Source organism: Protopterus annectens, chromosome 17.part0 (genome assembly GCF_019279795.1).
Source record: "Protopterus annectens isolate FY-2018-M chromosome 17.part0, PAN1.0, whole genome shotgun sequence".
NCBI classification, from domain to species: Eukaryota; Metazoa; Chordata; order Ceratodontiformes; family Protopteridae; genus Protopterus; species Protopterus annectens.
This window is the reverse complement of record NC_056751.1, coordinates 762762798-762787556: the sequence shown is the minus strand read 5'-3', so window position 1 is coordinate 762787556 and position 24759 is coordinate 762762798. Positions and strand designations below refer to the sequence as shown.

General features: G+C 37.9%; 1 protein-coding gene across 1 annotated transcript in view; it reads left to right on the top strand.

The window, feature by feature from the left end:
* The first annotated feature begins 8802 nt into the window (after positions 1 to 8802).
* Positions 8803 to 24759, top strand: part of LOC122791308 (troponin I, cardiac muscle-like) — a 337956-nt gene continuing 321999 nt past the window's right edge. Inside the window, exon 1 of the mRNA XM_044059010.1 lies at positions 8803 to 8846. The gene's annotated coding sequence lies outside the window, so the exon portion shown is untranslated. The remainder of the gene's footprint in view (positions 8847 to 24759) is intronic.

Here is a 24759-nt window from a genome sequence, read left to right as displayed (position 1 = left end):
TTGTGAGGAAATGGGATTGTTCTGCTGTTTCCCATTTTCTGGATTTGCATATGATCTTTAAGACGCACTATAGTGTCAGCAATGGAAAAAGACCCTGGGCATGGTTATCTTCCCTGCTGTCTAATCTGTACGATTTTAATTTCATTTACGTGATTAAAGCTGGAACACCTTTGGTACCTGTTTGGTGTGCGGAGGCCAGGCAATATGCTGCATGTCTCCATTGCACTGCTACCCCTCAGGTGAGTGCCAATACGACCAAAGGAAGGAGGGATCTCAAAGATCTGCCAAGCTCCTGGATGCCTAAGGTCTATGAATGGCCGTACCACTGTTGGAATAGTCTGGGGAGAGGGGCAAGGAAATGGCTGGATATCCCAGCATAGATGAGGCATTAGGGAGCCAGGCCAGTATCATGATGGTAAGATGAAGGAACAAAAAAAGAAGAAAAAAGACTGAATTAGTTGCAGCCTGTTTGTGTTCCAAAACTAGTCCAGCCATTAATATCTGCCCTCATACATGATTTTTCTTAAAACTCTTGCAAGTTTTTGAATGCAAAAGACCACTTTTATTTCAAAGTCAAAGTCAAAGCCAAAATAAACTTTATTGTCATACAGATCAACACAGAGGAAGAAGTGCATATCACTACGCGAAATTTCAGTACTCAGGCTCGTACCATAAGAATAACAGTTTACAGAAGGAAGACAGATTAAATTAATAAAAATCTATATAGCAAAAAACAAAATAAGATACTAAAAATAAATAAAGTAAAAAATCAAAAGCATTTTTATAGCAGAAACAAAGCAAATACAAAAACAGCAGGAATAGACTCAGCAGAAATATAAGGCTATATAAAAACAGTACTATGAATAAATAAAGACGCACACATGTAAAAACATACCCACCACCATGTGTCATAAACTTACAGTTTACAGTTTTCATACTGCAGATAGAGATGCATAAAGAGAGCTATGCAGAGAGTTATGTTAATAACAATGACATATTGTACATAAATAATGTTTGTTTTACCCATTTAGTGGGTTAGGTTATGGGTTTGTTATTCAGCAGTCTGATAGTGTGTGGGAAGCTCTTCCTTGTTGGGAGGAGTTTGAACAGTCCATGAGCCAGATGGTATATGTCACTCAATAGTTTTTGGACTCTACCATAACATCTGTTTGAATACATAATGAAACAAAGCCAGTCGTAATATGCAGCAGACCACAGCTAAAACCAATGGATTAAACAAGGAAACGGCCACTACACGTTTCCTATAAACAGAAAGCAAAAGCGAAGCCACCAGATAAAATCCAGCATTTAATAGTAAAAGAAAACTGTCTCAACACGTTTTCACTGTAAAAACATTAACGTTGCTAAATATCACAGAACGTTTTCGTAGGAGTAGCACTCGAACTTCATCAGATAAAACTTGAAAACATTCACTTCCTTTATATAACCTTCTAATTAATCCATTGATTCAATAAACCAGTTAGTTATTAAAGAAACATATTGTCAGACTATAAAAAATAGGTAAATATAAAATCATCTCCTATGTTTTTCAAATCTAATACTAACACCTTACACAAAAGTACACAACTCATATAAATATCGTTGCATGTAAAAAATAATAAATACATTTTTTGTACAATATGAATTAATAAAATAGTTACATATGGACTACCTTCTCCAGCTATTAAATACAACCATATAAATGCAAAACAATAAATCTACTTAGTGCCTATGTGTAATTATATATATTATAACTTCGCTGATCTGAGCTTAAGTAAGGGGGCAATAGAAATATGTTCATTCATACCCGGATGTTTATTGGCTTCAAGTACTAGTTGCCAATATGTTTCCCTATATTCCAATTTAGTTTCCCAAGGGCCTCCCCTTGGTTCCCTAGGCACCATTTCTGTTTGAATATATGTCCTGTAGGGCTTGAAGGTTGGAGCCAATGATTTTTGTGGCTTGTTTAATGATCTTATCCAGTGCCGTCCAATCAGCTTGAGAGCAATTTCCATAGCAGACAATGATGTTGTTTGTCAGTACGCTCTCAATCATGGCTCTGTAGAAGGTGAGTAGGACCTGTGGGGGGAGGTTAGCTCTACGAAGTCTCCTAAGGAAGTGGAGATGTTGCTGGGCTCTCTTTATAAGGTAGGAAGTGTTTGTGGCCCAACTTAGGTCTTGGGAGATGTGTACCCCTAGGAATTTGTGCATGATTTATGTATGTATCTATTTACATATTTATTTATTTGCATTTCTTTACTAGGAAAGTTCAACTGGGCAACAAGTAACCCTTTTTCAGTGAAAGCCTGGGTAGAAAAGCTCCAGCACAATAATAAATAATAAGAAAAAAGAAAAAAAAAACACTGAGCACGATACAGTTTGAGTTAAAGTACTGTATGTATACAACTAGAAGTTCACATGGGGATAACAACAAAAAGAAAGTCCCAAAAAGAATCGGCAATAGTACGGTTATGTAACTAGAGAGCTTTCAGCCTTGAGATGTATGTACAGTTAAGGATAAAGATATAATCAGGACTATTCAAAGCAGGTAATATTTACAAGCAGTAGAAGATGAGGTGTAAGAATCACAGCCAAGTCACAGAATGAAGGATAGGATGAAGAAATGAGTCTTCCTGGGTTTAATATCCAACATTTTCAGTGGGACACTGTGCGTTGTGTACAAGCCTAATGACAGTGCTTTTAAAAGTTAAGGAGGTTTAATGCTACATTTAACTATTTAATTATCAATTTATTATTTAATTATTATTTAATGATTTAATTATTGGTTTATTTAGTAGTGGGCTAATCCTTAAATACTCATTTCAGCCACTGTCCAGGAGATATGAAATAATACGCTAATTCATGAACAGAACAGAATATGGATTAGTTATTATGAGACATACGTGTATAGAGTCATAGACAGATTCCATTGCTAAACATTGTATATTAATATTTTGTATACATACATGAATACACATAATAAGGTATTCTGAATGATATCGTGGCTGAAAGAATTCAGGGTGGTTTACACTCAGAATAAACGAGAAATTAAATATTCCAATAGACTATAGAGTATAGTACAAACAGGTAAAAGGCTAACTATCTAATACAGAGTGGTTGCCAAGTGCATTTTGGTTGCATTTTCAGCATTTGACAGAAAGAGTACAAAAAGCTGAACATTTAACGCACAATGAAAACGAAGTCACATGCAACGTTTCTTTGATTGATGGCATTTACAAAACCAGTAAGATGCATATGGTTTGGCTGGACTAATAAGGCAATGGGGGGTGACAATTTAATTGATGGAGAGCAATGAAGGCAGGAATAGGATGCTTGGTGTGTGGATAGGAGAGCAGTTTGTTTTTATAAATTCTTCAACTAAAGGGTGCTTCCTAATATTGAGATGTAAACTGTCTTACAGTTAGGGACCAATGGCTGAGTACACATGATCTGAGGTTGTAAGGGAAGGGGACATCTTCGCTGCATTGTTTCAGTAGGAGTGAAGTTTAAATGTGATGTATTTACTAGCAAGTTTTGAGGAAAGTTGTGAAAAGAATCTTATTTAGGGTTTTATAAAGTAAGTTGAGAAAGAAGTGTTCTGAATTTTAAATAATTTGGAGTCAGCTGGTATAAAATAAAGAAGTACTATGATGGTGTGAGGATGGCAGTAGAACATAAATCTACAAATTGTATTTTGGGGGTGTACAAATCAGGTATTTCATTTCTTTTTCTTGGAGGAATAAGTTAGAAGCAGTGGGCTGTATCTGAGATAAGATAAGGTAACTTTACTCAGTGCAGTCCTACCCTCCTGGCTTAGGAATCTAGATATTCTGTGGTAAACATTTACTGCCCTGCTGATTTTTGATTTTAGATACATATGATCTCTCACTTTGAGAGAGGGAATTCATAGGAAGTCTTAGGTAATAATACTTTTGTCTTACTGTTGTAATATGAAAGGAGTGAGTTTGGTTTAGAAAGTGTTTTCAGCCTGTTTCACAAAACACAAACTCTGTTTTCTTGCAGTTTTAAATGGGTTATTATTCATGGAGATAGCAAAGTAGACCATTGAGGTCTGACTGGTGATTGGGTAATGTGAGGCAATGTCATACTCATGGTGACTGGGTAATGTGGGGCAGTGTCATACTCACGGTGACTGGGTAATGTGGGACAATGTCATACTCATGGTGATTGGGTAATGTGGGACAATGTCATACTCATGGTGATTGGGTAATGTGGGGCAATGTCATACTCATGGTGACTGGGTAATGTGGGACAATGTCATACTCATGGTGATTGGGTAATGTGGGGCAGTGTCATACTCATGGTGACTGGGTAATGTGGGACACTGTCATATTTATGGTGATTGGTTAATGTGGGACAATGTCATACTCATGGTGACTGGGTAATGTGTGGAAGTGTCATACTCTTGGTGACTGGGTAATGTGGGACAACATCATACTCATGGTGATTGGGTAATGTGGGACAATGTCATACTCATGGTGATTGGATAATGTGGGACAATGTCATACTCATGATGATTGGGTAATGGGGGACAGTGTCATACTCATGGTGACTGGGTAATGTGGGGCTATGTCATACTCATGGTGATTGGGTAATGTGGGGCAGTGTCATACTCTTGGTGACTGGGTAATGTGTGGCAGTGTCATACTCATGGTGATTGGGTAATGTGTGGCAGTGTCTTACTCATGGTGATTGGGTAATGTGGGGCAGTGTCATACTCATGGTGATTGGGTAATGTGTGGCAGTGTCTTACTCATGGTGACTGGCTAATGTGGGACAGTATCATACTCCTGGTGACTGGGTAATGTGGGACAGTGTCATACTCATGATGATTGTATAATGTGAGGCAGTGTTATACTCATGGGATTGGGTATTGTGGGACAATGTCATACTCATGGCGATTGGGTAATGTGGGGCAGTGTCATACTCATGGTGACTGGATAATGTGGGGCAGTGTCATACTCATGGTGATTGGTTAATGCGGGGCAATGTCATACTCATGGTGATTGGATAATGTGGGCAGTGTCATACTCATGGTGATGGGTAATATGGGGCAATGTCATACTCATGGTGATTGGGTTATGTGTGGCAGTGTCATACTCATGGTGACTGGGTAATGTGGGACAATGTCATACTCATGGTGATTTGGTAATGTGGGACAATGTCATACTCATGGTGATTGGGTAATGTGGGGCAGTGACATACTCATAGTGATTGGGTAATGTGGGACAATGTGGGACAATGTCATACTCATGGTGATTGGGTAATGTGGGACAATGTCATACTCATAAAGAATAATAAGTAATGTGGGGCAATGTCATACGTATGGTGATTGGGCAATGTGGGACAATGTCCTACTCATGGTGACTGGGTAATGTGGGACAATGTCATATTCATGGTGATTGGGTAATGTGGGGCAAAGTCATACTCATGGTGATTGTATAATGTGAGGCAGTGTCATACTCATGGGATTGGGTAATGTGGGACAATGTCATACTCATGGTGATTGGGTAATGTGGACAATGTCATACTCATAAAGAATAATGTTAGTTGTATATAGTTTTGTGGGGAGACGATTTACAAAAGGTGTGTATAAGAAGGGAAGGGAATCCCTGAAGACATGACAGAAGGTGTCGAGATCTTAATTCCTACATTTATTGTAAAAATTCTAGTGGTTTTATGTAGCTTTGACATCATGCAATGATGGATGGACCAAACTGGCTGAATGGAAGTCCTTAAGAAGACAATAATCTGTCATTACCAAATGTATTAACCTAAAAGAATAAGAAAGGCAACAATGAGACAAGCATAGCTGACAGAAATTAAAACAGAAGCATTGAAGACAGCAGGATTCTTAGGGTCCTTTAGCTTTTAGTGAAGCCAAATTGATGGATGAGGAGAAGATTGTATTTTACTAGAAACCCGTGGCTATAAGATAAGAAGCCCTTTTGAGACGTTTAACAAAATGAGGAGATATGGAGATTAGCCTAACATCAGAAGTGCTTGGGGATGGGAATAGTAGAAAACTTTCCTGGTGACAGAAAAGACTGATGTCTGAGAGACAAGGTGTGCTGTGAAGTTTTTATGAAACGTGGGTACCGTCTTCACTTCTTGTACTTCTGTGTTTAGGAATGGTTTCCATAATCAATATGTTCTTTAGGAGACTAAGGGTAGGTAAGGTTTGAATGGCTTAGTAGGATTAAAGTTGGTAGGTGATGCGAGTACAGTAGGATGGAAAGCAGATTCTTGCATGAAAACATTTATAGAGAGTCGTACTAGGTTTTGCTTCTTTCTTTCTTTTATCACACAAAAGTCTTAAATTCCATCCAGAGCATTCTAGGATTTGGCAGGAAGCTTGACCCAGATGTATGCTGCTTTATTTCTTTTTATTAATTTCTAGTTGGGGGCATTTAACAAAGTCTTTGATGCAATTATTTTTTTCCTTTTAGAGCAAGCTGCCTCTAACGTTAAGCAGTTTATGAGTTGTTTGGCAAGCCAAGATTCCCTTGTGCCTTTTACAGAATGTACATACTTTTAATTGCATTCTTTATTGTTTTTGTGGTATTAATGCATAAAACTCATAGAACTGCACAACTTACTTCAAGCATATGACAACTGTATATAACAAATGATTTAATTATGTACAAGGTTCAGCAACCTTGTTACATTTCTATTTTACCTCCCTAGGTAGATCACCTAACTGTGAGATAATTATTTTTCAATCAAGAGTCCAAATGCACCATATACTCTGTCCCACTCTTTATGGATCATTTTGAAAGTTTTTGCATTTATGAATTGCATCAATACTTTCATAAGAATCATACAAAGGCATTTCTGCTAGCTAAATCTGACACTCCATATGAACATTTCTAAACCTTTGCTTTCAATATTTTTATAACACTAAGTAGCACCTGTCTCACTGCGGAATCTGCCTTATTCAACGTCTTCTTTCACTACATTTCTTAATAATACCTCCAGTTTTCCAGGGAAAATGATACTAAATATCTCCTCTGGCAAGGCAATCAGGAATTTTCAGTATTTCCTTATCTTTACAGAATATTAGACATATGGGTTACTCCAGACTCTTTTTGCACACACCTCCAATAGCTACTTTCAGTTTCCCTACCTTTCTTGTACAGACTCACAGGAGTAAGATACCAGCCATATAGTATCTTATTCGCTGGTCTTTCAATGTGGAACATTTCCCTAGTCTTTTCATAATCCCCCATAATTCATCATGCTCCTGAACTTTGACATTTACCCTTTCCATCTCCTTCCACTTATGCAATCGTGGTAATAATGTAGGATTTGCTCTTTTTTCTCTCCCTTAAGTCTTTATAAAATGTACTTACTTTCTCCTTCATTATAACTTATTTTTCCCATGAAGGTTCAGCTGGTCTCCTCTTTCTGTATTTGTCCACCTTGATCACCTTGATTTGGTCATATACCCACCATTTTTGTTCTCCAACACCTGTTTCCCATTGAATGTCCCCGAAGGTCTTCAACCTCCCTTGCCCTCCAGTTGGGTGCATGCTCTTAATCCTTTCCTACACCATTCTCCCCTACTCCTTCTTGGAACCCTCTCTACTCATATTGGTCGATTCCATATTCAGTTAGTAGATCCTTCACTCCCCCCTTGAAGTCACTACCTGCTTTAGTTCCTTCTTGCACATCAACCATCTATGAAGAATCCATTTATGCTTTTACTACCCCCTTAACTGTGCCAGATGGAAGGCCATGGTTTATGCATATCTGGTAGACTCCAACCTCAAAATCAGGTGGGGATCTACAATTTCCCAATAGAAATTCTCCATCCCCTTTCCCCAGTACAAAATCAATCATCTCTTAGCATGGGATGGGAGATGGGAATCTGGACATTCCTAACTAAATACAAGTTGTATAAACATGAAAAACAGATTCACTGTTTTTATTCTGCCTAATATGGTTTGTAATTTTCCTGTCTTATTTATTAGGTATTTACTTATCTTCCCCACGTACCTTAGGTGCACTACACAAGTATTAACCATTGAGCTCCCTACCTTTAATCCCAGGTACTTGGAGAATTGCCTGTCTCTCTCTGATTCCTGTTTTAATAGCTTCCACTCTGACATCCTCTAACCTCGCTATTGCCGATTGCATTTATTACACTGTGATCTAGGTGAAGTGCCAGATTGTTCAAACATCTTTACTACGTCCCTCAATGCCACTTCTGTATCACTACTTACCAGTAAACAGTCATTGGCAAATAAATGGAAGATGCTGTTAGTACACATCTTCTCCTTACTTCTGCCTGAAAATCATGACAACCCAGATGCTCAAAACTTAAGAGACTGAGTACAAATGCTAGAATCTTGTAAGCTTGAACTGGCAAGAAGAAATGGAACAGTATTTCTTTCTGCCAGAACATAAACTGTGTGGGATCATGGCACAGTGGGGACTGGGGTGTTGATACTTTCCCCATTGTAGTATGATCTCAGAGTTGGAATATATAAGTACCAGGGAGTGTTAGGAATGCTATTTAATTTATGGGCTTTTATCTACTTTACTCCACCAAAGAATGTTGGTAATATTTGATGTTGACTTTTTATGTTAATATGTATATATGTCAGTTTATTTTAAAGGTATTTGTGTAAATTGTCATCTAGCAGTATGAAGAAGAGGAAGAGTACGCAGACGAAGAGGAAGCAGAGGAAGAAGAAGAAGTAAAAGAGTTTGAGCCAGCAAAGCCTGCCACGCCCCCTCCACCTCCTGCAGCACCAGCTCCGCTGACACGCAGGCCTTCCTCTCTGAACTATCGCTCTCTCGTAGCACAACCACAAGTCAAGGTAAAATGGAGACTTTAACTCCATATCGTGTTGCGTGGCCTGTATTTTCCTCAGGTCCTTCCTTTTTAGATGAATATGTATATCACTTCTAGTCATGGATGGCTTATTGATACTGTATTTAATAATTGTATAGCGCTCTATATTATTTTTCTTGAAGTGCTCCTAATTATTGGCAGTTGACCAAAATAATTGTATGTTGTAAAAAAGGAAGTAAGTCATCATTTGTGTTATACTTCTGCATTTTCTCGCCTCAGATACCAAGCATGTTTTAAATGTTAGTTTGCTGACAACCATAAACATGCATATATTTTCATAACACATATTAATGTCTGATTTAAGATCACATCAATGCATGCAGACTGCTGTACTTAAGGCTACCAGTGGCATTTAATTTGGCTTTGAAAAGGGGTAATTATGCCAAAGCCACATTTACTGATCATCCTAAAATATAAGATTCTTTCAGAAATAATTTTCCCTCATTCCAATGTCCACTTTATATCTGATGCAAAGCTCTTTTAATTTGTTCCAGCTAAGTCACAGACACCAGATGGTTGCACTGAGAGATTTACTTCCTGATTAATGTGGTGTATAAATATTTGATTCATTGAGAAGCCTGGTTCTATCTAGCGTGTTTATAAATTATTTAAAGCTGGGAAATTCGGACTATGAATAACTTTGTCATGATAGCAATATGACAATATTTATGGCTAATTTTTTAACAAATAATGAAGTTGAAAGTTAAACTACTACCTACACATTCTTCTATACCAACATAGTCTACAAAAGTAAGCACTAGTTAATAAAAATACTACTGTTCAGCACATCTACTAACACTTGTATCACACGACTGGATGGGTTATTTATTAGAGACTCTCTCTGCTGAGAAATGCATACATATGTATCTGAAATGATATAGAAACATTTATCTCAAATGTATCTGCTGAAATAAGAAACATTTGTATTTTATAACCATTCCTGAAATATTTGCTGAAAGAATTTTGCATAATTTGCTAAATGATGGTTTAATTTTTTGGTACTAACCTAATATGTAGAAGTAACAAGTGCTGTATTTGGATTTAATAGTTGTTACAGAAACTTTCTGAGGAATACATAAAATATAAACAGAAATATGCACTGCTGTGTAGAGTTCACCTCAACTTAATTCCAGCATACCTGTGGAGATGTGTGTGGTCAGGAACATCTTAAATGTTTATTTTGGAAGCAGTAGCTGCTTTTCATCCATATTTTATTTATGCTTCAATATAGGCAATTCATTAAGATATAGATGATGTTGTCTTGTCTCAAGAACAATGCTGAATAGTTGCCTTATAAGGTTAGGGACATCAAAACTTTACTTCAAGAGATCAACATTTTTACTTCCTGTAAAATATCAACATTTTAAAGATACTGCCACCATATCACAAATGAAATGTTAAAATATTTTAAGGTATTAGTTTCTTAATAATACAGAAACCTGAACCAGTAAAGTGCTCCATCAACAAAATACCAAAAAAAGACTGGAAGTGAACAACACTGACTCCACGGACTCCAGAAATGCTCGCTGCCCACAAGCAATATCCATACCACTAGCGATGATGCAAATACTATGTAAAAACACACCAACCACTTGAATGGTTAAAAAATCTTCATTTAATATTCCATGAGTTAAGTGCTTTCACTCACACAACTGTGAGCTTCATCAGAACAACTGCAAAAAGAGAGAATGCAGTTTAAATACCTGGTTTGGCGCCAAATCTATATGTATTAAAGTGACAAGGTGCACGAAAGATTCTGTACTTAAAATACCTTGTACGCTTCACCTAATGTCACCTAATACACTTACTTACAACCAAACGTCCTGTTATTAATGTAAAATAATATCTACAAATATAACATCAATAAAAATGTCAAAACAAAATATAACAACCATCACTATATTCAAATGCATTATGAACTAACGCATTCTGATTGTTCACATAAGAAATAAAAAGTAACACATAATCCCCTACAAGTGTATATACTTATTTTAAAAAATTAAAAATTACTACAATCATCAAACATACAAAATGTTATTAAAATCTTCATATGTTATGTACAAAAAATGGTTACATAATGACATCCTTGTGAGTCATAAGTTTGACCTTGTCTAAATACAAAAATTGTGTTAATGAATTTATTTAATGGAAAATAATGGTTTAATGGTTAGGTAATCATTTAGCCCCAAAGGAGTCGAGGCATCAGTAAATAGCTGCCACCATAGTTCCTTATAAGCCAATATTGCCTTAATGTTGCCTCCTCTAGGGTCAAGGGCAACATTTTCCAAAATGTCAAACTTAAAAGAGCGCTCTACCCCCTGCTTCTCTACGTGTCTCTATAGAGCATTGTTCACATCCTTCCTCCTGATACTATATAGGTGTGCATAAATGCGTTCTTTAAAATTCCTTTCAGTCTTCCCTATATAGTATCCTGGGCAAACTCCACATTTTGCCAAATAAATGACAAATTTGGAGTTACAGTTACCCTGTTTTAATCTTATTCTAGTTCTACTGACATTGCTTAAAACAATTCCTTCCTCCTCGTTTATTGCCTGACATTGACTGCAACTGCCACATTTTGATGGGTTCTTCTTAGCACTGTCATTTCCTTTCCCAATTATTCCTCTTTCCAAGTACATCTTGATGTTACAACCCATCTTGTATACAAATGTAGGTTTAGGACCCAATATGTCTGCTATTTCTTGGTCCACCATCATAACATTCCAATTATTTATTAAGATATCCTTTATTTTATTAGTGTGTGGACCATACTCACACACAAGCTCTATTGTAGTCCCTTTAGTATCTGTCTGATTGATGTCAGACCTTTCCATCATGTTAGTAGTCCTCCCTTTACTATTTGCTCCTAATAATGGGGTGTATTTGTGTCCCCATTCCTTAATAACATAATTATTCACATCTTTCATCATATTTCTGTTATACCCCCTTTCTTTGAATAATTCAGTAATAAAATCCAGTTCTTCCATCATCTCTTTATATTCCGTAGTCATCCTAATGGCTCTAATGCACTGTCCTTTGTATATATTATATAATAGTTTTCTAGGATGGTTACTAGTATATTCCAAATATCCATTTGTGAATGTGTTTTTTCTGTGTATTCTAGACTTAAAACATTTGTCACCATTGGAAATGACTGTATCTAAATAGGCTATACCTACTTTACTACTAGTATTGGTAGAAGAGTACAATGTCACACCTTGTCACCACCAAGACCTACATACAGATCAGGGTATTACCATAGAAGGTATTACTTTTAGTTACAAGAACTTTGACATATATAACTACACACATCTTCCATTAGAAAAAGCACACTTTGACTTGCTTTCTAAGGGAATGAAATATATTCCCATTACATGTTTTAGATTAGTGGATTGTTTAAGTGAATTCAAACTATTTATCAGAAAACTCAATTTAGCCATCTTGTTCAAGGATACCAATATAGACAGCGAACAAAGGACAAGTGGCACAAGGATACTTAGGAAGAAAAGTTGTTATGTTCCTCCCATGCATCCAAATGTGTTGGTTTACAACAGACTGGTAACCAAACAGATTTACCAGTTGCAGAACAAGTTATTGAGTAAAAAACCTAGAAGTAATTTAACCACGGATGAGATTAAAATCTTGAAAGACCTGACAGAAGACAAAAGTATTTGGGTAATGAAACCAGATAAAGGAGGTGGTGTAGTAATATATGACAGTTTGGAATACACCTCCAAAATGCATGAGATCTTACATCTATCAGGCAATTATGAGATAGTCTCTATTAATGAAATCAACATTGCCCACAGACGTACAGATCTGCATGTGAAGGAATTTCTTATTGATAGAAGGATTATGGAAGACACCTACAACTTTTTGAAAGTAGAATATCCCAAACTGGCAACTTTAGTGGGGATACCCAAGCTACAAAAGAATGTTAGTAATCCACCATTTTGTCCTATAATTTCGGGTAGTAAATCTAAGACCTTCCCATTGGGAGTTGCTGTGGATACTATGTTAAAACATATGTATGGGAAGATTACTCATATGGTTAAAGACTCATGGGAGTTTTTAAAGAATTACCCTGTTGACACCTGGAAGGAAGGACTTAAACACGTCACCATTGATGATGTAGATTTGTTTTCATGTATTCCCAAGGAGGAAGATATGGAAGCCTTCATTAATAGTATTAGAAAATATAGTGACCTAGAATGGGATAAGGTCTGCTTGATTCTTGAACTGATGTCTTTAGATGCTCTTCGTGTTTCACTGTTGCAGTCATTACATTTGGGTAATCCTGCTGGCAGGCTGCCCTCAGTCAGCCTGAATTCCAAAGTCTTGGGTCCTGCTTCGGCCAGTTCTTGATCACAATTACATATTATATGAAGGTGAACATTTCAGACAAACCAAGGGAGTGGCTATGGGGGCAGCATGTGCTTGTGCTGGGGCCATTTGCCAATTTGATAATGTTGGATTGGGAAGAGACAGTAGTGTTCAAAAGTGACTACTACAAGTATGTTGGATACGACTCACGGTTCCTAGATGACATATACATCTTATGGGAAGGAAATCAGTTAGTCTTAATTCATTTTGTGGACTATTTAAATCAAAGTAGTGAATTCCTCAAGTTCACTTCTACTAGTAGTAAAGTAGGTATAGCCTATTTAGATACATTAATTTCCAATGGTGACAAATGTTTTAAGTCTAGAATACACAGAAAAAGCACATTCACAAATGGATATTTGGAATATACTAGTAACCATCCTAGAAAACTATTATATAATATATACAAATGACAGTGCATTAGAGCCATTAGGATGACTACGGAATATAAAGAGATGATGGAAGAACTGGATTTTATTACTAAATTATTCAAAGAAAGGGGGTATAACAGAAATATGATGAAAGATGTGAATAATTATGTTATTAAGGAATGGGGACACAAATACACCCCATTATTAGGAGCAAATAGTAAAGGGAGGACTACTAACATGATGGAAAGGTCTGACATCAATCAGACAGATACTAAAGGGACTACAATAGAGCTTGTGTGTGAGTATGGTCCACACACTAATAAAATAAAGGATATCTTAATAAATAATTGGAATGTTATGATGGTGGACCAAGAAATAGCAGACATATTGGGTCCTAAACCTACATTTGTATACAAGATGGGTTGTAACATCAAGATGTACTTGGAAAGAGGAATAATTGGGAAAGGAAATGACAGTGCTAAGAAGAACCCTTCAAAATGTGGCAGTTGCAGTCAATGTCAGGCAATAAACGAGGAGGAAGGAATTGTTTTAAGCAATGTCAATAGAACTAGAAATAGATTCAAACAAGGTAACTGTAACTCCAAATTTGTCATTTATTTGGCAAAATGTGGAGTTTGCCCGGCATACTATATAGGGAAGACTGAAAGGAATAAAAAAAAACGCATTTATGCACGCCTATATAGTATCAGGAGGAAGGACGTGAACAATGCTCTATGTAGACACGCAGAGAAGCAGGGGGTAGAGCGCTCTTTTAAGTTTGCCATTTTGGAAAATGTTGCCGTTGACCCTAGAGGAGGCAACATTAAGGCAATATTCCAAAAAAGCCAACAACTCGTTGGAAAACACACGGCAAAACAACACTTTAATACAAAATAGTAAAAATACAAAACATGTGAGCGCTTTCACAGAGTCCTCTCTGCTTCATCAGACATACTACAGTAACTGCTGCTTTTGTTCAAATAATGATACATCTAGGTCATATCCAATCAGTTGACAGTATCTTGATTGAATAAATAAAAGTTAAAGGCATACACTATATAAACACTATATAAATAATCAATAATATAAATAGTGAGCTAAAATATATGTAAAAAACTGTAAAAACATGCTCTATAGAATGAGATAGTGGTAAAACTGTGCAATATATGTACAAATATTAGAAGATGTGACCAAACATAATAATCAATGTTTCAAAGCCCTGTTCCTAACAAAAGGTTTCACTGAAACCTTACTATTTAGTCCAGGTGGTCTGTCAGCCTGAAGCCTAATTATCCATTCTTGTTCTGAGGCTTCGGTCTTGTTGTTCATGTTCCCACCTCTTTTATTATCTTGTATGATATGTAACACTAGAAACTTGAAGGTGTGTGTGGCTCCCTCCTTTATAACATGCATCGCTAATGCACTTGTCTCTTTTCTATTTTTAATGCCACTTACATGTTCTAGGACTCTGAGTAGCTGATTAGTTTTGCCTACATAGTAGGCTGGGCATTTTGTACAGAAACCAAAGTATACAACATTCTTACTATAACAGTGTGTATAAAAGCGTGTATCAATGCTGAACTTTCTAGTCGGGTGTGTATACTGCCCCCCTCCAAATATGAAGGGGCAGGCTGTACACCTTCTACATGGAAAGGTACCTAGCTTATCAGACTTTACATAGTGGTCTCCGTCTAACTTCTTGTAGCACAACTGTCTTTTTAATGACGTGTTCTTTTTGAAGGTAAACGATGGTGTAGCCCCTATAACACCTTCTAGTTCATCCACATTTAACAATATGCCCCAATTATTTTTAATTATATCACAGACTGTACTGATATTACTTGCCAATGTTAATGGAATACATAATACATCATTCTCTGGATTCCTGGTTACTGTGGTACTGGTGGCATAGTTACTTTGGTTATCCTGGCTGATTTTCGTCCTGTCATAATAGGGCTTGTGCCTCTCTCTTCTCTCATTCCAAGCCACTTTAATTTGTTTGTCTATATCTCTGGCTTTATATCCCCTTTCAATAAATTCATGTTTTAACAGGGTAAGTGCCTGAGACAAACTATCATCATCATTATATAGCCTCATGCATCTAACTATCTGTCCTTTGATCACATTGGTTTTAGTGTAGTTTGGATACATACTACTACTATGTAGGACATTGTTCTTTCTAATGGGTTTCCTATACATGGAGGTATGAACATAATTAAGTGTGTCTCTTGTAACTTTTACATCTAGAAACTCTATTTCTCTATTTGAGTATTTGTATGTGAAATTCAAAAAAGGGGTAATGGTATTAATGAAATTAAAAAATTGCTGCAAATTATCTTCGTTATCATGCCACAACAGAAAAATATTGTCAACAAAATGTTTGTACCATATAACAGACTTAGCAGAAATGTTACCTGTCAAAATATTCTCAGTTTCCCATTGTACAAGTGCTAGGTTGGCATAGCTATTGGCACAAGCAGTGCCCATCGCCATGCCAACCTTCTGTATATAAAACTTGTCGCCAAACACAAAGATATTATTTTCTAGGATGATCTCAAGTAAGGTACAAATAAGTCGAATTTTGGTATTTTCTATCCCTTTTCTATTAAGTAGTTCCCTTACATTATCTATGCCCCAAGAGTGGGGAATAACTGTAAAAAGGGACTCTACATCAAGAGTAACAAGCCAGCATTGGTCATCTATACCCTCCAAATGTGCACTAAGGTCTCTCAAAAAATCTTTAGTGTCCAATAAGACAGTAGTACATTCCTTAAGTATAGGATGCAGGTTTTTCTCAACATATATTGACAGTGGTTCTGTCGCCCACCCCCGACTAGGTACTATAGGTCGCATGGGTGGGCTTTCTATGTTTTTATGGACCATACATAATTGGAGTCACTGGGTACTCTATATTGAAATATATTCAAAATGTGGCTCAGAAATCATGCCTGTTATTAACATATCAAACAAAAAGACTTGCAGTCTATCTGTAATGGCTTTAACATGAGTTGCAGAACTCTCACAATAAGTATCGGTGTTACTTAAATGTACTAACAGACTTGCAATATATTTGTCTCTATCTAAAATAACAATTCCTCCCCCTTTATCTGCTGGACGTATTTCATCACTTTTAAAGCATTTGAAGTCATTTAACGCTTGCTGTTCACATTTAGATAAATTATAATAATCATTGGTGGCTTCATTACTAAGCACACTTCTTATTTGTTTTTCACAAACATCAATGAATAAATCAATCCCAGAATTGCTGGGAGGAACAAAAGTACTAGTTTTTTAAAAACATTATATTCATTGGATCCACCTTGACAAATAGTTTTTAAAGTCAGTGTCCTGCCAAATAGCTTCAGTTCTTTTAGCACATTCACCACGTCTACTGTCTGGGCTGGAACAAAACTCAAACCTCTGTTCAATAAAGTTTTTTGTGCTTCAGTCAAGGAAATGGAGGAAATATTAAAAATCAAACCTGTTTGCTTCTCTTTAGGAACTTGTTCTGGTCATCCACACTGTGGGGTCTCCGTGTCTTGCCATACTGGAGGCGATTGCGCAACCTCCCTCGTATTGGGAAAGGTTTTTCTAACAAAAAAGTCCCATTTGTATTCTTGGAAGAGCAGTCATGAATGCTGGAATCTCTAGCATTGTTTAAGTAACTAACACAGGCCAGTGCTGTATTCTTTGGTTTAACAACTGGTATTTCATCACTTCTAGTTGTTGTTTTTGCTGTAGCCTTAGAAGTGGACGACCAGAACAAGTTCCTAAAGAGAAGCAAAAAGGGGGAGGAATTGTTATTTTAGATAGAGACAAATATATTGCAAGTCTGTTAGTACATTTAAGTAACACCGATACTTATTGTGAGAGTTCTGCAACTCATGTTAAAGCCATTACAGATAGACTGCAAGTCTTTTTGCTTGATATGTTAATAACAGGCATGATTTCTGAGCCACGTTTTGAATATATTTCAATATAGAGTACCCAGTGACTCCAATTATGTATGGTCTACCAAAAGTCCATAAAAACATAGAAAGCCCACCCATGCGAACTATAGTATCTAGTCGGGGGTGGGTGACAGAACCACTGTCAATATGAGTTGAGAAAAACCTGCATCCTATACTTAAGGAATGTACTACTGTCTTATTGGACACTAAAGATTTTTTGAGAGACCTTAGTGCACATTTGGAGGGTATAGATGACCAATGCTGGCTTGTTACTCTTGATGTAGAGTCTCTTTTCACAGTTATTCCCCACTCTTGGGGCATAGATAATGTAAGGGAACTACTTAATAGAAAAGGGTTAGAAAATACCAAAATTCGACTTATTTGTACCCTACCTGAGATCATCCTAGAAAATAATATCTTTGTGTTTGGCGACAAGTTTTATATACAGAAGGTTGGCGTGGCGACGGGCATTGCTTGTGCCAATAGCTACGCTAACCTAGCACTTGTACAATGGGAAACTGAGAATATTTTGACAGGTAACATTTCTGCTAAGTCTGTTATATGGTGCAAATGTTTTGTTGACGATATTTTTCTGTTGTGGCATGATAACGAAGATAATTTGCAGCAATTTCTAAATTTCATTAATACCATTACTCCCTTTATAAATACTCAAATAGAGAAATAGAGTTCTAGATGTAAAAGTTACAAGAGACACACTTAATTATGTTCATACCTCCATGTGTAGGAAGCCCATTAGAAAGAACAATGTCCTACATAATAGTAGTATGCATCCAAACTACACTAAAACCAATGTGATCAAAGGACAGGTAGTTAGATGCATGAGGCTATATAATGATGATGACAGTTTGTCCCAGGCACTTACCCTGTTAAAACATGAATTTATTGAAAGGGGATATAAAGCCAGAGATATAGACAAATTAAAGTGGCTTGTAATGAGAGAAGAGAGAGGTACAAGCCATATTATGGCAGGACGAGAACCAACCAGGATAACCAGAGTAACTATGCCACCAGTACCACAGTAACCAGGAATCCAGAGAATGATGTATTATGTTTTCCATTAACATTTGCAAGTAATATCAGTACAGTCTGTGATATAATTAAAAATAATTGGGGCATATTGTTAAATGTGGATGAACTAGAAGGTGTTATAGGGGCTACACCATCGTTTACCTTCAAAAAGAACACGTCATTAAAAAGACAGTTGTGCTACAAGAAGTTAGACGGAGACCACTATGCAAGGTCTGATAGGCTAGGTACCTTTCCATGTAGAAGGTGTACAGCCTGCCCCTTCATATTTGGAGGGGGGCAGTATACACACCCGACTAGAAAGTTCAGCATTGATACACGCTTTTATACAGACTGTTATAGTAAGAATGTTGTATACTTTGGTTTCTGTACAAAATGTCCAGCCTACTATGTAGGCTAAACTAATCGGCTACTCAAAGATAGAGTCCTAGAACATGTAAGGGACATTAAAAATAAAAAAGAGACAAGTACATTAGCGAAGCATGTTATAAAAGAGGGAGCCACACACACCTTCAAGTTTCTAGTGTTACATATCATACAAGATAATAAAAGAGGTGGGAATATGAACAACAAGACCGAAGCTTCAGAACAAGAATGGATAATTAGGCTTCAGGCTGACAGACCACCTGGACTAAATAGTAAAGTTTCAGTGAAACCTTTTGTTAGGAACAGGGCTTTGAAACATTGATTATTATGTTTGGTCACATCTTCTAATATTTGTACATATATTTTACAGTTTTACCACTATCTAATTTTATAGAGCATGTTTTTACAGTTTTTTTATATATATTTTTAGTTCACTATTTATATGATTGATTGTTTATATAGTGTTTGTATAGTGTATGCTTTTAATTTTTATTCATTCAATTAAGATGCTGTTAACTGATTGGATATGACCTAGATGTATCATTATTTAAACAAGAGCAGCAGTTACTGTAGTATGTCTGAGGAAGCAGAGAGGACTCTGTGAAAGCTCTCACATGTTTTATATTTTTACTATTTTGTATTAAAGTGTTGTTTTGCCGTGTGTTTTCCAATGAGTTATTGGCTTATTTGGAATATTATATTTTTATCGTTGGTTACTTTATCCAGATTCAGGGGATCTGTGTTTGATAGTAACATTAAGGCAATATTGGCTTATAAGGAACTATGGTGGCAGTTATTCACTGATGCCTCGACTCCTCCGGGGCTCACTGATTACCTAACCATCAAACCATTATTATCCATTAAATAAATTCATTAACACAATTTTTGTATTTAGACAAGGTCAAGTTTATGACTCACAAGGATGTCATTACTTAACCATTTTTTGTACATAACATATGAAGATTTTAATAACATTTTGTATGTTTGATGATTGTAGTAATTTTTAATTTTTTAAAATAAGTATGTACACTTGTAGGGGATTATGTGTTATTTTTTATTTCTTATGTGAACAATCAGAATGTGTTAGTTCATAATGCATTTGAATATAGTGATGGTTGTTTTAGATTATTTTGACATTTTTTATTGATGTTATATTTGTAGATATTATTTTACATTAATAACAGGATGTTTGGTTGTAAATAAGTGTATTAGGTGACATTAGGTGAAGCATACGAGGTATTTTAAGTACAGAATATTTCGTGTGCCTTGCCACTTTAATACATATAGATTTGGTGCCAAACTGGGTATTTAAACTGCATTCTCTCTTTTTACAGTTGTTCTGAAGAAGCACACAGTTTTGTGAGTGAAAGCGCTTAACTCATGGAATATTAAATGAAGATTATTTAACCATACAAGTGGTTGGTGTGTTTTTACACAGTATTTGCATCATCACTGGATATTGTTTGTGGGCAGCGAACGTTTCTGGAGTCCGTGGAGTCAGCGTTCTTCATTTCCAGTCTTTTTTTAATAATACAGAAAGGGCGGCCGCAGTGGTGTAGCAGTCAGCATTGCCGCCTCACAGCAAGAGGTTCTCCGGTTCGATCCTCTGCTGGGGTGCTTTCTGTGCGCAGTCTGCATGTCCTCCCTGTGGTCGCGTGGGTTTCCTCCGAGTGCTCCATTTTCCTCCCACATTCCACAGACATGCTGTAGGTGGATTGGATACTCTAAATTGGCCCTAGGCGTGAATACGTGCATGTGTGTGCCTTCTGTGGAAGGTTGGGCACAGGGCTGGCAACTTGACACTGTAAAACTCCACTGCCAGTTATGAGTGGACAGGTGATCTGTTGTGGTGACCCCTAACCAGGAAAAGCTGAAAGAAGAAGTAGTTTCTTAATGATACAGAAGCTTAATGTTAATGTGAACTATAGAGGTAGGTTTGAGAAAGCTAATTCTTTTGTACTTAGTATGTTACTTTATTTTATTTTATTTTAGGAAATAGGGTTGACCCAAAAGCCCGATTTTGTCTCCAACCTGTTAGTGTCCAGATGACAGTAATCAGTGTTTTAAGCAAAAGTATATTAAACAGCATAGAAATTACACTAGGGCAGCAAAATAGTTAAATGGAACTGTTACAGAGTTTACAACCATAGAAACCAGGATGGGTAAATAACATCGGCAGAGCATAAAAAGAAGTTATGTCTTACCATAACGTTCCATCTGTGTTGTTGATCTTTGTTCAGTCATTACTGATGGGTAATTGGTTCCATCCTCGGAACCGAGCCAGCCATATGCCAAGCTTGCGTCAGCCAAAAACTCTCAAGCTAAGATGTTACCCAGCATGCCCCTCTCCCTGTTACCTCAGATCAAGTTTGCAAGTTGTAGAAAGAAGCAGAGTTTACTTCTGGTCGAAATAACAATAGGACAATGAGATCTACCAGAAACCTTTGGGAGGGGGAAGGAAGGTGGAAAGTACAGAACAAAGATCAACAACACAGATGGAACGTTATGGTAAGTCATAACATCTTTATCTGATGTTGTTAGTCTTCGTTCACTGATTACTGATGGGATGGAGTCCCCAGCTACCTTTATTCCTGGGTGGCCCTCATGGAAGCACATTGCTGAGCACCATTGCACCAAATGAAGCTCTTCCTCTAGAGGCCAAATCCAATTTGTAATGAGTGATGAAAGTATGAGGTCTGGCCCAAGTTGCAGCTGGACACATGTCATTTAGAGAAGTTCAAGCATGAAAAGCAGCAGAGGTTGCTACTGACCTTGTAGAATGGGCCTTTACAGTCCGAGTTAAAGGGATGTCATGCTTTTTGTAAATAAATGTTACACAGTCTTTCAACCATTTAGCCAATGTGACCTTAGAAAAGGGACATCCTAATCTAGGTCTAGAAAAGGCCAGAAAAAAACTGATCTGATTTGCGAGAAGGTCTTGTTCTGTCCAAATAAAAATGGATTTGTCTGTGAATGTCTAGGGTATGTAGGGAATACTTTCCTCTGTTTGAATGACCGGGGAAGAAAACTGGCAGGTCAATTGTTTGGTTTATAGACAATTCAGAAATCACTTTAGGCTGAAAGGATGGATTAGTTCTCAGTGATACTCTATCTTTATGGAAAACCAAATAGGGGCATTTGATGCACAAGACCTGGAGTTCAGAAATACATCTGGCAGAAGTAATGGTGACCAGAAACAAAGTCTTCCATGATAGGAACTTGAGGTCGCATGAGGGTGCTGGTTCAAATAGAGGCACTGTCAGGGTTTGTAACACTGATGACAGGTCCCAAGGCTGCGTTGGTTCTCTAAATGGGGGGGTTTCAAGTGAATCACACCTTTTAAGAAAGTTTTGTACAACTTGTGTGACATAAGTGAGGAATCTTGGAAACTGTTGTGAAAATTAGATATAGCAGCCAAGTGAACTCAATTGGTAGAAGCTGATAGTCCAGATTGAAAAAGATTTGAAAGGTATTCCAATATTAGAGAAACAGGAGCTGAGAAAGGATCCATAAGTTTTTCTTTTAACTGTATGGTAAATCTTTTCCACTTGCTGAGATATGTTAGTCTGATGGAAGATTTATGAGAGGCAATAAGTATGCCACACACAGGGAAAGAAAGGTCATGCTGCCTGGCAATCACAGGAAGTGGAGGAGCTAAGCTGTGAGCTTCAAGTTGGTCAAGCTGGGGTGACTCAGGTTCTGCAGAAGAGAGATCAACTCTGGTGTTGGATTGAGAATCTACAGTCGATCTAGCAGGTGAGGCCATAGAAAGGGAAACCAGATTTGTCGAGGCCAATATGGCGCAATGAGGATTACTTTGCTCTCCAACCGGCGGGCTTTCTTCAGAAACTGAGAAATGAGGGGAGAGAGGAGGAAATGCATAAAGTGACCCGAGAGCCAATCGTGGACTAGAGCATCCCTGGGTGACTGTCTCCGAGGGGCGATCAGGGCGAGGTAGTTGCTGCATTTGTGGTTGGTTGGGGAAGCAAAGAAGTCGCAGCAAGGATAGCCCCAGTGGTTGAAAATCTCCGCCGCCGTTAGATGATTGAGGGACCACTTGTGAGGTTGGAGAATGCACCTGCTATCATGTTGGAGCTCCCGGGAATGTGCATTGCTATCAGAAAGCAGTTGGTAACTATTGCCCAATGCCATATCCTCATGGCCTCCCGACGTAGTGGATATGATTTGGTTTCGCCTTGTTTGTTGATACACCAGACTATTGACATTTTGTCTAACTGTATTGCAATAGTCTCTGACGGAAGGATGGAGTGGAATGCTTGCAATGCTAGAAGCACCGCCCTCAGTTATAGGACATTGATATGCAGATGGACCTCTAGTTCTGACTAAGTGCCTTGGACTGTCTTTCCCTTAAACAACACCCCCACCCCATCAGGGAGGCATCCATGGTCACTGTAGCCTTGGGCTGATGGGGGGTGAAGGGAAGAGACCACTGTAGAGAGTTCTTTGACATCCACCTGATTAAATCCTGTTTGCACCTTTGAGTCTGTGCAATTTCTTGTGTCTAGAAAAACCCCGATAAACTCAAGAGACTGAGAAGGGGTAAGATAGGACTTCTGCCAGTTTATGGAAATGCCTAGGCTTTGTGCTGTTTGAAGAGAGTATGGCAGGGCTTCTTTCAGTAGACGCCTGGTGGGGGGTGGTAATGAGACAGTCATCTAGATACAGAAACACCTGGAATCCTTGAAGTCGCAGGTGGGCTGTGATGACTGCCATGCACTTGGTGAACACTCTGGGGGCTGTAGAGAGTCTGAAGGGCAGTCCTCAAAACTGATAATGACTGGCTCCTGCATGGAAGTGAAGAAATCTTCTGGATGGTGTGTCCATTTTTATGTGGTAATACACATCTTGAAGATCTATAGAGCACATCCAATCATCTTTTTCCAACAGTGGAAGGATAGACTGTACCGTGACCATCCAGAATTTCTGTACCTTTAAAAATGTGTTTAACACCCTGAGATCCAAAATTGGTCTCCAGTCCCTGGTCTTTTTTAACACTAAAAGGAGTCTTGAGTAGAACCCGAATCCTATCTGGTCTGGGGGGACTATTTGGATGACTCCTTTTGTAGCAGCTTTGATATCTGTAGTGCTGCTTCTTCCCTTTAGCTTCTGAGGGGGACATGACAAAGATTGAAGGGGATGTGATAGCCTCTGGTGATTAACCATTGTACCCAAGAATCTGTGGTTATGATTTGCCAGGCAGAAGGGTACAAGGAGAAATGCCCCCCGACTGCTTCCAGAGTTAAACAGCTGGGCTGCCCTTCAGGAGTGCTGGTAGGATTGACCAGAGAAAGAATCCCTGGAACCCTGGTTTTGCGGACCTCCCCTACCCAGAAAGGGGTGTCTTTCATTGGAGTTTATCCCTCTGTCCCTGGGGGAGAACCCAGCACGTGCATCATGGAAAGCACCCCGTGATTTCTTATGCCACATCTTTCTCCTCTGAATTCTGGAACAGAATCCCTGAGGGGAGGAGAAATGGACACCAATGGCAGATAGGGTCTTACCATCTTGTTCGCATCTAGCCAGTGTGTCTTTTACTTTGGGTCCAAACAAAGAAGCGGCTTCAATGAGAGTGCTCAGTAAGGAAGCCTTGAAGGGGTCCACAAAGTCACAAAGGCAAATCCAGGCATGCTGTCTCATGACTATGCCTGCACCCGCCGCTCTAGCTGCTCCTTCTGTGGCATGAGAAATCAGGCATATGGAGGAGTTGGAGATGGATTCAAGGGTGGCTAACTGTGAGGAC